The sequence below is a fragment of the Amaranthus tricolor genome, chromosome 10, assembly GCF_026212465.1.
Source record: "Amaranthus tricolor cultivar Red isolate AtriRed21 chromosome 10, ASM2621246v1, whole genome shotgun sequence".
NCBI classification, from domain to species: domain Eukaryota; kingdom Viridiplantae; phylum Streptophyta; class Magnoliopsida; order Caryophyllales; family Amaranthaceae; genus Amaranthus; species Amaranthus tricolor.
Genome location: NC_080056.1, coordinates 19,793,297 through 19,800,226, shown reverse-complemented (window position 1 = coordinate 19,800,226; position 6,930 = coordinate 19,793,297).

The window sequence follows — 6,930 nt, the reverse complement described above, 5'->3', positions numbered from 1 at the left end:
CAACAATTTCGGTAATGACACATAAAAATGAAACAGATTAATAGAAACACGAACGTATTCAACTCTGTTATCCGCTGCACCAAACGCAGCAGTAGGTCCTTCACCGGGGATGATAAATGTGTGGGAAGACACTCTAAACCAATCAATATACTTAGGGACAACCTCTGATGGAACAGATGCTCGACGCAGTGCCAGATCACCAACACGGGCACAATAGGGGAACCTACTCCACATCTCCGTGTGCATAGACGAAGAAGCGAATGTCACTGAATAGGAGCCCTATGCTGGTCGCAGAGCTTGGGTAGGTCTTAACCGGGGGAGAATAGCTTGTACAAAACCAAGCTGTCTGACTGTCCTCTCAGGCAAATACACCTCCACGATATCAAAACAGGTGATACTCTCGATATAGGCGGTGCGTGGGTGCTCGTTCAATAAAGCCTTAGAAGAAGTCATGTACGGAGTCCATTCCACCATCTTACAAAGAAATTAACATAAACAAAATAATATAAAATTAAAATAATTAGTATAACGATGTGTGAGGTCATGTACAAAACCTGTGTCTCTGTCATGGAGTCTAGTATACTCCTACAGTCTCTCAGTCTGCTCAGCTCACGAATTGGCTTCTACGGGGACCACATCTCCGCCCTAGTCTTGTTAGGCATATCAGCTTGACGAGGATGGGGGGCGGAAGGATGGGAAGTACTCGTAAATCCATGTCTGCAACAGTGTCAGACAACCAGCAATAGTCTTGCACCCAGTCCTTGTCGCCATACCCAGTTGGCGATAAATGTTAGCCAGCGTCACTTCACCCCAAGCAATCTCATCCTGATCAGCAGTCACAGCAAGTATAGGGTGAGGCTGCATCCCGACTCTAGTCTTATCCACCAGCAGCGTGGAACCCTCTATAGCCATGTAATACGCAGTAGTCTGAGTCTCCAGAGACTGAGAACGGTGGCATAGCTGCAACATTTCACCAACGTTAATGCTCCCGCTGGTGAAGTACCCTTTCTTACGCAGCTCCGAAATTGGCTCCCCAAACAGACCGGCCAGGCCAAGCTTCTAGTCACCATCAGCAGGTTCAGCGGGAAGTGAACCGTCAATGCCAACTCCTAAAATGAGTTGCACGTCGTGCGACATTATGGTCATCTCCCCTCGTGGCATGTGGAAGGTGTTGGTATCAGGCTGCCACCTCTCCACAAAGGTCGTAGTAAGAGCACTATCAATGTGATGGTGCATTATGTATGGCAGATGACCTAGAGGAGTGGCAAGTAACACCCCGTACAGCTCATCAGACATGTCCTACAATCTGATGATCGCCTCCAACGTCCTCTTCCTAGGGTGACAATTCAAAATCGGAGGCGTGCGCTCCGATCCCTCAAATATAACCTTCGCTATGTGCCCACCGTAGCTGGGTATTAAACTGGTGTCAACAGGGCCTCCGGGCTGGGGTGATGTGATCAACCAGTCCATATCTGTGGACAATGAGCGCCTCCTCTCCCGTGGAGCCGCATCCTCAACCTGGCTGACTCCTGCGTGAGCAAAAGTGCCAGCCGTGTCATGTCCTCTAATCTTAAATTGACCGGCATGCCCTCTAACGAGCGTCCAATCAACAGGATGCCCGACAGACTCATCCTGGCCGAACAGACTCTTTCCGACTAACAGACTCGTCGTAATCAGTATCATCATCACCTGAGCCGACCGTATTACTACGTAGGCTAGTCTGGCGCTTAAAGTGACTACACACATGGTGCAGGGTACTCGAACGTTGGGGCTGACTATGTCTGGCCGCCTGTTCCTGCCTGGCTCGCCTTGCAGAACCCGTAACCCCCCTCTTAGTAAACTCGGCCTAGAACTATTCCAACTCAATAACCCTCTAAAAAAGTCTTTTCCTTTTTTCCCTGATTTCCAGCCATTTACTACAATTTTCATATTTTAATAAACTATTAATAAAAGTTAAAAGCATAAAAAAAATACATTAAGTTATATTCATTTTAATTACACTTACAATATTAATTTAATAAACATTTAAGTAAATTTAATAAACACTTATAATCATATAAATTAATCACAACTAAAATAATTCACTCATATAAACAAATAAACAATTATTATATTAATAAATAATTAAACAACTAAAATTTAATTAACAACTAAAATAAAATTTTATTAATAATTATTATATTAAAATATAATTAACAACTAAATTTTAATTAATATATTATTATTATATTAAAAATTAATTAAACATTTAAATAAATTATTTAAATTCAAAAACTAATTATTATAATAATATTATCATAATATGATAATATATTAAAATAAAATAATTTATTACAACATTTATTAAATAATAATAACTTAAAAAATAAATTAAATAAACAAAAGAAATTTCAAAATTCAAAAAAAAAAATTAAAATTACGTGTCGCACAAAAAGTGCGACTGAACCTAGTTGAAGTCGCACTTTTTATACGACTCGTAATTTTTGTTTTTTTTTTAATTTTGAATTATATTAAAATAGAATTACCTCGAGTTTTTGTTAATGACTCCTCCTAGGTTCAATCGCACTTTAACTCCGATTAATTTTATGTGTAGATTTTGTGTTTTTTGAAGTGGTAAAAGCGTTATTGAGTGAGTTTGAAGTGTTTTATAGAAATTTTAAAATTTTTAAGTCCGAGGACATTTGCGTCATATTATTAAATTAATTTAAAATAGGAGTGTCGTAAAATAAAAAAGATGGCGAAAAAAAAGAATTGGGCTCCAGAAATTCTCGTGTAAGACGGTTCTATCCCTGCAACTAAATAAAGAGATCAGCCCAATAAGTGTTTTCAAATCATCCAAAATCAAATATTAAAGTGGTCCATTAGAAGACGTAAAATGTTCATTTTAATACTTAAATTGTCAATATCAAGCATCAATCTCAACAAAAGCCCAATCAATGATTTAGTTTTTTTAATTTTTTTGAGTTATTATTGTGAGAATTTGTTTTTCGGTGAAACGATTTTATATAAAGAGCCTATAAAAAGCCTATATTCTCATATTAGATAAATTATTTAACTCATTTATAACTTGTAAGGCGCGTCTCTCGGTAAGGCCATCTCATACAACAATTTTCATTTTTTATATAATTCTTTTTCAATCCAAATTTAAGACTTTAAAAGGCCAAATCCAAGATAACGTAGAAATTGGTCTTTTAAGCGTTAAATTATGTCTTTTACGTCTTAAAATTGAAATTTTTTTAAAAAAATTATGAAAACAAAATTAAGAATCAAAACCAAATCTATTTAAGTCTTGAAATTGGCTTTTTAAGTCTTAAGTTTGGTCTTTTAGGTCTTCAATTTGATATTTAAAGTGTTATGTTTGATATTCAAGTATGAAACAATTGAAAATAAAAATTGAGTCGTCGACTATTTAGTCCATTTAAGGGTCGTTGCACCCATGAAACCTTTGCATACAAGTTTTTGTTTTGCAACTTTTGAGATTAACACAACATTATTTTTTGTGGGTTGTATATAATGTTGTTATTCGAATTATTGGGTTAATTTTGGACGGGTGTCATTCAATTTAGTTGATTTTAAATAGGTTTTATTTTTTATTATATTTCGTGATGGGTCATACTCGAGTTAGATTGTTTAATAATGAGTTGGTTTAACAAAGGTTATTTGTGTAATCGAATTCGCATTGGTTCGTTACAAGCTGAAATTCGAGTCGATTGCAATTGGGCTCGGGTTGTTACACGGTCTATAATTAGTTTGATTTTTTTGGGCACAAATTGAGTTCGGGCTTTATTTTTAGAATACGAGTTGTTTACAGAATTTTATTAATCAGGTCAATATTGGATAAAATTATTGTTGGCTTTTTAAATGATGTAGTCATGTGAGCTTATTTACATAGGAAAAAAATAATTACTAGTTGTTCTATCATATGCGTCAAATCAATTTGTTTTAATTATTTTAACCCAATTCTTAAATTTCGCCACCCTTTTCATTTTATCGCCACCCCCATGAGGAAATTACGTATTTGCCCCTGGATTTTCAAAAAATTACGATTTTGCCATTGAACTTAAAATTTCCTATATATACCACAATCTCACTAAAATTTTTCTTACCACACTTAAAAACCAACTTACAAAAGCAAATTTTTGGAGAAAAAACTAAGTTCAATCCGCAAACAATTAATCGAGGTAATTTTTTTCGAATGTAATTAATTTAAATTTACAAACGAAAAAAAAAAAATTTAATTGAACCGCCCAGATCTAGGCGATTCAATTTTTTTTTCGTTTGTTTTTGAATAATTATTATAATTTTTAATTATATTATTATTATTATTATTATTATTATTATTATTATTATTATTATTATTAATTTTATTATTATTGTTGTTATTTTTGTGATTGTTATTATTTTTATTATTAAATAGATATTTATATTTTGATTTTTAATTTATTAATGTAAATATGTTTGTTATAATTATTATTTTTTTTTTATTTTTAATAAATTTTTTATATTATTTTTATTATTATTGTTATTATTGTTGGTTTTTTTTTCGAATGTAAATTATTTAAATTTTTTAAAAAAAATAAATTAAAATGAATCGCCCAGATCTGGGCGATTCATTTTAATTTTTTTTATGTTTCTTTTTGATAATTATTATTGTTATTTTTAATTTTATTATTGTTGTTATTATTATTATTATTATTACTGTTATTATTATTAATTTTTTTTATTATTTTTGTGATTGTTATTATTTTTATTATTAAATTATTATTTTTCTTTTTATTATTAATTTATTATTTTAAATATGTTTATTATAATTATCATTATTATAATTAGTAAACTTTGTATGTTGTCTTGAAAATTATTTTTATTATTGGTGTTGTTTGGTTTTTTTTCTTTTTTTTTCCATTTTTTGTTTTTTAGAATAATTATTATTATTTTTACTTATATTATTATTGTTATTATTATTATTATTATTATTATTATTATTATTATTATTATTATTATTATTATTATTATTATTATTATTATTATTATTATTATTATTATTATTATTATTATTATTATTACTGTTATTCTTATTATTTTTACTATTATATTATTATTATAGTGGTTGTTATTATTATTATTGTTATTATATTATCCTTTGATTTTATTTATAATTATTTTTTTTTGTTATTAGTGTTATGATTATTGTTATTATTTGTGTTATTGTTGTTATGATTATTATTAATGTTATTATTTTTGTTAATGTTGTTATTATTTTTATGATTATTGTCAATTTAGAAAATTAATATTGTTTTTTGTTCATGTGGTTAATGTAACGTAATGTTTGGTTATGTTCATTTATTATTAATATTTAATGAAATTGTCAAAAATTGTAGTAAATAGCTCAAGGAAACGGAAAGGGTTTTTTTTAGACAATTATTGAGAGGTAATAGTTCTAGGCCTACCTTACTCAGAGGGGACCCGCACGAGAAGGGGTTAACGGGCTCTGCTAGGAGGACTAGGCAGGAAGAGGCTGCCAGACACAGTATTGCCCAAAGGTCAAGTGCGCTAGACCTAGTTCGAGCCCCTCTTGTGACCAGTCTAGCAGTATCCAGAGTAGTTGGGGTGTTTCTAGTAATGATGATAATGATGCTGATGATGTTCAATACGAAGCTCCTGATTCTCGCCCATTGGACTGGACTGTTGTTCGGGGGCCCGACGGGAGATTCGCACGTGGCGGCCCTAGTTCTTCTGCCGCATCTGACCGCGCATGACGTAGTTTCATCGATAATGAGCCGCCACGAGAGAGCAGGCCCTCACAGTCCGCTAACACAGACTGGTTAGTCATGTTGCTCCAGGCCGGGGGGCCGACAGATACGCGACTGATCCCTAGCTATGGCGGGCACATAGCTAAACTTATTTTCGATGGCTCTGAGCGTACGCCTCCGATTCTAGATTGTCGTATTAGGAAGAGGCCGGTGGAGTCCATCATCCGACTGAGGGATATGTTCGATGCGCTAAACGATGTTCTACCTGCCACTTCCCTCGGCCGACTACCGGACATTATGCATCAGCACATCGACTGTGCTTTGATATAGGCATTCGTGGAGAAGTGGCAGCCGGATACGAACACCTTCCACTTGCCATGGGGGGAAATGACGATTATGTTGCACGACGTGCAACGCATACTGGGCATTTCTATTGAAGGTTCTCTGCTGGCTGAGCCTTCTGAGGCGGAGTGGCAGGTCGATATCACCAATTTGTTCGGGGAGCCTATGTCTGAGCTTCGGCGTAGAGGTGCGTTCACCTGCGGCTGCGTGAACGTTGCTGAACTGATGCAGCTGTGTCATAGGTCCCAGCCCATGGATACCCAGACGATAGCGTACTACATGGCTATCGTCGGCTCTACCTTGCTGGCGGATAAGACCAGAATGGCATGCGACCTCACCCGATACTTGCCGTGAACGTCGATCAGCAGGAGGTGGCCTAGGGTGCGGTGACCTTGGCCTACTTGTATAGGCAGCTCGAAAAGGCATCTAGGGCTGGTTGCAAGACCATTGCGGGCTGCCTCACATTGCTTCAGACATGGATCTATGAGTACTTTCCCGCTTTCCGCCCTCATCCTCGCCGAGAAGATGTGCCAAACATGACTAGGGCGGAGATGTGGTCAACAAAGAAACCATGTCGTGAGGTGGACAGGCTGAGGGACTGCCATAGGGTTCTTGACTCAATGACGGAGACACAGGTATTGTACATAACATGACATTTTGTTATGCATGTGACGATTACAGGTACGTACACGCAGTAACTAACCCTTATATGCAATTTTCTTTAAGACATTATTGTTTATTGTTATAATATACATTGCATTGAAACTATGAGATACTATTGAGTACACTTTACATGAAGAGCTATCGACTATGAAATCCTTGCGCTTAGAATAGTTTA